This window comes from Crocuta crocuta, unplaced genomic scaffold, assembly GCF_008692635.1.
Source record: "Crocuta crocuta isolate KB4526 unplaced genomic scaffold, BGI_CrCroc_1.0 scaffold672, whole genome shotgun sequence".
In the NCBI taxonomy this organism is placed as follows: domain Eukaryota; kingdom Metazoa; phylum Chordata; class Mammalia; order Carnivora; family Hyaenidae; genus Crocuta; species Crocuta crocuta.
The window spans coordinates 11961-21449 of NW_027533272.1; the positions used below are offsets into that span (position 1 = coordinate 11961).

At 37.3% G+C, this 9489-nt stretch overlaps 1 non-coding gene across 1 annotated transcript; it reads left to right on the forward strand.

Moving 5' to 3' along the window:
• The first annotated feature begins 6898 nt into the window (after nt 1–6898).
• On the forward strand, nt 6899–6994 carry LOC144218029 (small nucleolar RNA SNORA29). Its single transcript, XR_013331027.1, has one exon. It is a non-coding gene; the product is annotated as a small nucleolar RNA SNORA29 (small nucleolar RNA).
• The last annotated feature ends 2495 nt before the right edge of the window (nt 6995–9489 follow it).

The following is a 9489-nucleotide window of genomic DNA, read 5'->3' on the forward strand; positions in this document are numbered from 1 at the left end:
ATATCTTCTTGTTTGATTGTTCCTTTTATTATTATACCATGTCCTTCTTTATCTCTGTTTACAGACATTATTTTAAGTATTTTCTCTAATACAAACATTGCTAATCCAGCTTCCTTTTGACATCTCTTTGCATAATAAATGTTTCTTAATACTTTACTTTCAATCTACAGGTATTTTTAGGTCTAAAATGTGTATCTTGTAGGCAGCACTTGAATGGGTCTTGCATTTTTATCCTCTCTGACACTCTATGTCTTTTTATTGGTGCATTTAGTCCAAATGATTGAACTATACTATACTATACTACCGTTTGGACTATAGTTTGGACTATAGTCATATACTATACTATTGGACTATAGTTATATACTATAGATTGGACTATACTATACTTTTATGTAGCTTTTTTTCTGATGATTTTCCCTTTATTCTTTATTACTTTTCTCTTTTTTTTTAGTGATATACTTGGATAACTTAGTCTATTTTTTGCATATATATTATTGTGGTTTGATTTGTCTTTACCATTCAGTTTATACATAACATATTCTGCATGTAGCAGTCTATTATTAAGGTGATGATCATTTAATTTTCAACTTACTCTTCTTCCCTCCATTTTTGGATATTTTATATTATATTTTATGTCATTTTATGAATCCCTTGAATGATTTTTACAGAAATACTTATTTTTATTTTTACTGTTTTTGTGTTTTAAATTTTCATACTCTCACGTATGGCCTTTCCACTTAGAGCATCTCCTCTAATATTTCTTGTACGGCTACTTTAGTGGTCATGAACTCTGTTAGTTTTAGTTTTTCTGAGAAACTTTTTATCTCTCCTTCTATCCTGAATGAAAGCCTTCTAGATATTCTTGCCCTGCAGATTTTTCCCTTCATCACTTTGAATATATCCTGTCACTACCTTATAGCCTTCAAAGTTTCTGCTGAAAAATCAACTAATAGCCTTATGAGGTCCCTCTGTATGCAACTGTCTTCTGTTTTTCTTGAAACATTTAAAACTCTTTATTTGTCAGTTTTTTGACATTTTAATTACTATGTGTCTCATTGTGGAACTCCTTTGGTTGAATTTGTTGAAGGATCTCTGTGTCTCCTGAAGGTGGATCTCATTCTCCTTCCCCAGATTTGGGAACTTTTTAGCTATCATTTCTTCAAATACATTTTCTGCCCTCCTTTCTTTTCTTTTCCTTCTGGGATCCCTATAATGTGAATGTCATTATGCTTGATGTAATCACTGAATTTTCTAAATCTATTCCATGATGCAGTTATTTTTGTGTCTCATCCATTCAGCCTGATATTTTTTCTATCATTCAATCCTCCAGGCCCCTGATACATTCATCTGCTTCCTGTAGCTTACTACTTATTTAATTTATCATGTTTTTAACTTTATATATTGAGTTCTGCATCTCTAATATGTTATTTTTTATCTTTTTCCCCAGTGCCACACTGATATCCTCCACTCTTTTCTAAAGTTTATTGAGTAACTTTATTATCATTACTTTAAATTTCCTACCAGGTGGGCTTCTTGCTGAGCATGGAGTTTGTTTGGGTTTCTCTCTCTCCCTCTCTCTTTGCTCCTCCCCTACCCATGCACATATTTTCTCTCTTTGTCTCTCTCTCAAAATAAATAAACATTTAAAAATTAAGAAAATAAATTTTCTATCAAGCATACTACTTATTTCTGTTTTGCTTAGATCTCTGCTGTGAATTTGTTGTGTTCTTTTATTTGAGACAAATTCCTTTGCTTCTCACTTTGTATACCTCTTTGTGTCTGTTTCTCTGTGTTCAAAGTCAGCTATGTTCTCTACTCTTGAAAATAGTGGCCTTATGAAAGTAGTGGCTTTATGAAGAAGAGCTCCTGTAGTGCCCTGCTGTGCCCTGTCCTCTGTTCAAGAGAAACTGGCACAGGAGGGGAGTCTCCTATGTGTGTTGCTTGCATTTATTGTGTTAGAGTAGATTTTCCTTTCAGTACAGATATCTGCACTGACTCTCTGCCTTTTGTGATCAGTGTATGTTCTCTATGTTGTTCCTGAGACCAAGGTGGGCTGGCTCTGAAAGGGGGTGACTGCCATAGGGCTTGGGGGGGGCAGTGGTTTTAGCAAAATTTAAGCTGAGCTGCTAGTCTTAGCTGTATTCCCTAAAGTGTGATGACCACCAGGGGAATGCAGAGGTGGTTGCTAGAGGGCCATATGGTGTTAAAAAACAATTTGTGCTAACCCCAGGACCAAGGTAATCAGGCTTGGAATGGGTACATCCTCAGGAACAGTCCTGAGTGGGGCTCATCCTAGCAAGTTAGATAGCAAGTGTCTATGCAGTGCTGCCCCCTATAGGTGGCTCTGTGCTTATGCTGGGTAGGTGCGTGGAAGGGAAATGGCACCTGCCAGTCGCTTTGTTCCCAGAGAAGTTTTTCAACACTCTGAAATTTTTACAAAGATATCTCCCTCCCATTTGCCCCAGGCATTGTGTAAATTGTCAAACCTCTTGCCTCTCTGTGGGCTATTATTTATGTAAGGCTGGGGACCAGATCATCACTCTTTTCCCAGCAACCCTAATACTGAATCAGCTGACTTTTAAAGCTCGAGGCTCTAAGTCCTGCTGGTTATATAAACTTACAGAATTCAACCCTTCTGTTTTTCAAGTTCAGACATCATGGGGATTTTTTCCCCATATAGGCTCTTGGGTGTTTTCCCATCTCTGTCCACAGCTCCCTCTTTCCTGTGAGCAGCTGCTGACCACCTTTTCTGCCATTCTTATCCTCTCTGATATAGGGCTTCTCTCTGTTTAGTTGTGGAGTTTGTTCTGTCCTTCTTCAGACCACTCTGTAGTTTATTAACTTGGATGTGAGTGGTATCTAGTTGTAAACATGGGACAGGGAGAGCTTAGGGTCCTCCTACTTTACCATCTTCCTGGCATCCCCTTGAACATCTTTTCATGTGTGGCTATACCAGTTTACAATCTCACCACAATGTATTAGAGTTTTTATTTTCCAATGTCCTTGCTAATATTTGTTATTGTTTGTCTTTTTTATTGTAGCCATCCCAGCAGTAGTGAAGTATTATGTTGTAATTCTAGTTTACACTATGCTAAGTACAAATGATATCAAATGTTTTTCATGTACTTATTGGTTGTTTGCATATTTCCTTTGTAAGAGTCCCTTCCCCCTAAATTGGAAAATCCTTGCCACCAAGGAATTTCACTTGAATTACCTATCAGAACTTTAATATAATACCATGCTCTGGTCTATAACTGCTCAGAACCCATGATGGACCAAAAAGTTGAGGTAGGGACATTTCTACACCCCTCATTCAGCAGAAAGAAACTACTAAAGATGAGACCTCCACCCAAATACTAGAGATTTTCCATTTTTGATCTGTCAGGAAGGCATGTGGAGACCACTTTCAGGCAACAGACTTAAGCAGTGGAAACTTGATTGAGGCAATAGGGCCCACAGTAAACCTCTGGCTGAATAAAAACATGCCTATCAGGCGACCCACTTCAAAATATCCATAAGCCCTAATTAACTAATGGCTTACTTACAACCAGACATAGGCACCAAAAAATGGAAAATTTTATATGTCCCTATACTTCCTTGCTTTACCTTTTAAATACAGCCCCATCCACTGCCTCATTCCAGACAGTCTCTCCTTTGTTGTTCTGCCCACTGCTCCCTTGCAGTGTATTAAATAAACTTCTATTCCTTTGTTTTGTCTCTGGTGAATTATTTTACTGCCCATGCTGCTGGCTTCCACGTAATTGGGTTGTCCCACATTTGGTCCATCTGTTTGGGAGAGTCACCATAACAACTTCAGCTGTTGCAGTTTTTATCTGACTCATCAAAGAATGTACTCACATTAGTTTATCTTTAGCTCTTTTATACTATGGTAACACAACAGATACACATTCATTTTATTCTTATACTTTTTTTCTATCTGAATTTTTCTAACTATTGTTAAAATAGAAAGTGAAGTATTTCAAACACTTTAGGAGTTTAAGAACAAATCAATTCAAACCACACAATATCTAATCTTGCAGATAGAAAGATGCTCTGAGGGGCAACTGGGTGACTCAGTAAGTTGAGTTTCAGAGTCTTGATTCAACTCAGGTCACAAAGTTGCAGGATTCTTTACCTCAGTAACCAGGATTCATTGTCTCACCACTTCAAAGAATGAAGAGGTCGACACAAAATGAGCACCAGGCAAAAACTTATTGGAGTATAAGATTAGAAAATAAGAATAGTATGACAGCTCTCTTTACAGAGAGGCAGCATCCAAAAGTGAATACCTGTGACTATAGGCGAGGGACTTTGTTTTATAGGGTTTAGATCAACCCCCCCGCCCTTATCCTTTATTCCTTCTCCATTTTTACCCTTATTGACTTGATAACTCTAAGTGCTGGTTTGTTCATTCCTGATAGGCTCGATTCCATTGTGTGAGAAGTCAGACTATGGTCAAACTATCCTTCATATAACATAAGTTTTATGCTTTACTTATTTCATCTAGGTGTCTTTTATTGTTTTAATTTTTTATTTATTATTGAGACAGAGAGAAACAGAGCATGAGTGGGGGAGGGACAGAGAAGATGGAGACACAGAATGCGAAGCAGGCCTCAGGCCCCGAGCTGTCAGCAAAGAGCCCAACGTGGGGCTCAAACCCACAAACTGTGAAATCATGACCTGAGCCGAAGCCAGACGCTTAACCGACTGAGCCACCCAGGTATTNCAGTTTGTATATATTACATTCTTTTGTTTGTTTGCTTGTTTCTTTTTCTTTTTTAAAAATTTTATTTAATTATTTAAAAAAATTACATACAAGTTAGTTAGCATATAGTGCAACTGTGATGTCAAGAGTTTGTTTCCTTGTTTTAATAACAATAATCAGTTTATTAGTAAGGAAATGAAACATGCTAAAAGTAATTTGCNATATATGATATTTTTAAAAAGCTTTGGCTAAGATTAACAAAATACATAAGTATATATTTTAAAGAAGAAGGACACGAATAGTCAATAAACCCACATCACCATATAGCAGGTCACAGTCCTTCTCCTGCCTCCATCTCCCATCCTTTTCCATATCTGGGCATCTACCCAGATGNATCTCTTACCTCATATTTTCCTCACTCTCATGTGCTAGCCACACACTGATGACTTCCCTGAGAATATTTCTTCTCTGAAAAGTCCTGTCAAGTAATGGATGATTTTTCCCCGTGCAGCCTTTGTGCTAGAAGCTCATGAGATGAAATGAATGTTTCATTTTCCTTCTTGTCTTTTCTGGACCATTTTTTCTCCTGTTCTCCCTAAATCCCCTCAAAACACTGGAAAATTTACCTTAAGCTGACTCCTAGTCTCTTTTCAGTACTATTCATATAATAATTCTTGGCAATTTCAATATCCATAAGGATGATAGATGATTATTCAAAATCTCTAGTCTATTTTTTCCAGAGTTTTCATTATTAATATTTCCAGTATTAACTGTAGTCTCTGCAACCTCAATTTCAAGCTACTCAATTCCTCACCACAATCTTTCCATTTTTTCCCCTCCTAATAACCCAATTATAATAATCTTCCCCCAACACACACACATACTGGAAACTATTATTCATTTATTTCAATATTTTTTAATATTTAATCTCCCCTATCTGTGGCTTTACATCTTTCTTACAACCATCTTAAAATTTACCATGGATTCTTTTGTTGCTGTTGTTGTTAAATTCTTAAGAGGAACCTTAACCCTGAGGGAGTTTTCTTGTTTGTCAAATGCTCCCAACATTGTTTTAAAATACAGGTTTTCCCCCCACCCAGGGATCTCAGGTCCTAACCCTTCCTTCTCTGACTATTTTATCCTATCTTTCCCTATCATACTGATCTCAGGATTGATGAGTTTGAGTCCAGTGTTGGGTTCTACACTGACAGCACGAAGCCTGCTTGGGATTCTCTGTCTCCCACTCTCTCAGACTCTCTCTCTCTCTCTGTTCCTCCCCCACTCTCTCTCTCTTTCAAAAAATAAATAAAAAAACTTTAAAAAACGAAAGATGTTCTGAGATCTATACAACATGAAAGACTTTTATAAACAGAAAGAAAGCAGTAATAAGGAATTTATACTAGGCAAAAATATGGGTTAGTTATTGCAAGGTCACTTTTGTGGGGGGGAGAACAGAGTCGTCTGGCAGATGACCTAACCAGTGTTGGTCAAGCCATTCCTGATTGGTTTAGTATTCCACTCCTGGGAAAGCTGACATTTTAATTACATCTTAGTTTGGTGGTGTGGAACTTAGCATAAGCCACTCCATTTTAGGCCGATTGTCTTGTTTTAAAGACTGTATTTCTGGCTTATTCTTATTCATTCTTCAGGTTTTAATTTAAACATCATTTCCTATAGGAAGCTTTCTTCCTAGCCAGATATATGGCATAAATTAAGTACTCAAGAAGTATTTCCTAAATAAATTGAAAAAAAAAATAAGGAATGGATTTTGAGACCACCTATATGAAAAGTTCAAGTACATATGTCTGAGAAAATGTCAGTGACTTATATAGGTCTAAGAAAAATGATTGTGGTTTTTTCCCTTTAATGTGGGGTGTTGTTGAAAGATATTGTGAGGGACTACATTGAGAGACATATTCACACCAAAAAAACCATAATCATATCCTATTCAGTTCCAGTGACAGAATCCTGTCAATTTAGTTCAGAAAAGCCCCCCACCCCTCATTCCCCCAGCCCTGCCCAATAAGTGTGATTTTTCTGAACTCCTATGATTAAGAAGTGCTGTTAAAAAAGGTATTGATTTGTTAAGGCTTTTATAGTCAAGTTCTCTGTTAACACATTAAGAGAATGCAAAGCACCCTAGGGTTAGAGAGACTGCTACTTGTTGCATTTTCTATTAAATCAGTTCATTTTCCTCCCATTGGACTACCACATTTTCTCCCAATAATAGATTTTGGTGGCTATGCTTATGGGATAGATGAAAATTGCNAAAGTGCAAAACTGAATTCAGCTTTATGTGAATACTCATTAATGCATAGCTTTTTTGTGTCTGTCACCCTTTAATTCATTTTGTTACACTCAAGACTGNACTCCTAAATAAATCACATCAATTGACTCTATACAGGTGTATGAAGTACATAATTTACATGGTAAAATATGCACTTTGCAAACTTGCTTTACATTTCTAAGTACTTCTATTTCCTTAACTGCCTTAGAGTGCAGGTGCAAAGGATATTTATACCAACAGCAGGGATAATGTGAGAATTATTCTCTCTTTTAGCTACTTTCCCCTTCACTTCCAAGGCTGATAGTCTGATAGTAAATAGGACTATGTTCAAGAAAAACGGAGAAGAAAGAAACTTTACAATTTGTTCCAAATTACTTGAATCCATCTAAGTAGCACACAAATTAATCTTCTCACCCTACCTCCCACCTCTGAGCATGATGCTAGATATAGTATTTGTGCCTTGGATCTTTAGGAAACTTTCATTCTTTACTGAATTGAATGACCTCCACTGATTTCAACCACTAATTGGTTCAAGTTATTAGAAGCATATTTTTATGTCTCTCTTTCTTTTTTAATGTAAACTAAATTAAAAACATCTGTTTATGTGTTTTTTTCTAACAAAAGAGGCAATTTGTTTAGAATTCTGTGCACATTAGACAATAACAACAACAAAGATGAATAAGACTTAAGCTTATTTTTATAAAGCCATACAATTTGTTAATAACACAAATTCCTCTTAAGATACAACACAACAAAGAGAAAATTGTTTGTTTATATGATGACATATTTACACTTTAAAAAATAGCATTTGATTTTTTGGCAATAACTTTGAAATTGTGTGAGTAATTTTGTAAAGAAGAATGCTCAAGTATCCATTTGAATAAGTGGCTGGTGCACTTAGGTGTAGGGTGAGGAGAGAAAGTAAAGAAAATTGTTTTCTGTATTGTACTAAATAATCTGATATTTGTTGGTTGAAATCACAATCAAGTACTGAGAGAGAAAAAAATATGTTGCTTAGAGAGGATTTAAGATAGTGGATAGTTGTGGGACCCTGGGCTTCCAAGGTACCTCAAACACAGCTCTGTTAAGGTCAAATTACTTGGAACACCTAGGTAATCGATCTGCAGAGTGGCAGAAGGATCTTCACAGTTGGAGAGAGACACCTTGAGAGGTGTGAGGTGCGTAGATGTGAGGTGCAGGAAAGAAAAACAGAGGAGTTGTGGAAGGGAAGGAATCTCTTCCATAGGCAGAAAAAAGGGAGAGAGAGAGGGGTTGAGATAGTATGAAATCAAGTTAACACAAGAAGAAAACCTCTCTGGACCATGGACTGAGGAGTGAGAAGTACTGAGTGTCCCAGTTCTTTTTGCAAACAGCATGTGGAGCTCAAACTCTGAGGTTTTGGAAGTGTGTGACATTTTCTGGGGGGGAGGAGGGATCTGGTCCTGGAGTGCATGCCATGATGTAGTGATCTCAAGGGCACACTGGGAGAGAATGGTCCCCTTCCTGGAGTACTTTTGGAAGAAGGTTTATTAACTCCTCAAAGACAAAAGGCCCAGGCAAAGGCCTTTCACCAGCAGCAGGGAGAGGCTCCACTCTGGAAAAGGGGAACAGATTCTTGTTGTAACAGGTCTTTTAAGACTTCGAGATTTCAATCTGAGCTGTGGGACGAGAAGATGGCAAATAGTTGTGGCACAAGGCAAGCTGATTGCTCTTGTTATTCTTGAGGACTACCTGAACAACAGAGGTTGAGATCCCTGGTCCGGAGAATAGAAATTAGGGTGGCACAAAATGTTGACTTCATAGTGCAACACAGTGGCCCCCAGTAGAGAGAGGACAAGATTACACCAAAACCTGTCCCTCCTTCCCCGGCAACTGCTTATTTAACTGGGGAAAGACTGACTTTGAGCCAATGCAGCCAGATTCTGTTCAAAAAGATCAGCACACTGGGGCTCCTGGGTGGCTCAGTCAGTTAAGCGTCCGACTTCAGCTCAGCTCATGAGTTCACCGTTCGTGGGTTTGAGCCCTACATCAGGCTCTGTGCTGACAGCTAGCTCAGAGCCTGGAAACTGTTTCTGATTCTGTGTCTCCCTCTCTCTCTGAGCCTCCCCTGTTCATGCTGTTTCTCTCTCTCAGAAATAAATAAAAAACATTTTTAAAAAATCAAAAGACCAGCACAACCATCACCCCTCAGGCATCAATAAACATCTCTTTCTTTTTTCTTTGTTTCCCCCCTTTTTCCTCCACCTTCCTTTTTTCTTTTGGAATCAGACTCAAAGTTTAAAATTTGTTTTTTTTTTCCATTTCCTTTTATTTATTTATTTTTGTATCAGATGTTTTTATTCTCTTATTTTTCCTACTTTTCTCTTTTCCTATTCTTTTATTCCTTTATTTTTTTCTTGGTATCACCTTTATAAATTTTTTTATTCTCTGGTTTTCTCTTGTTCTATTTCTTTTTCTCTCTTCATGGGATCAGCCCCCCTTCCACTTTATTTTTCCA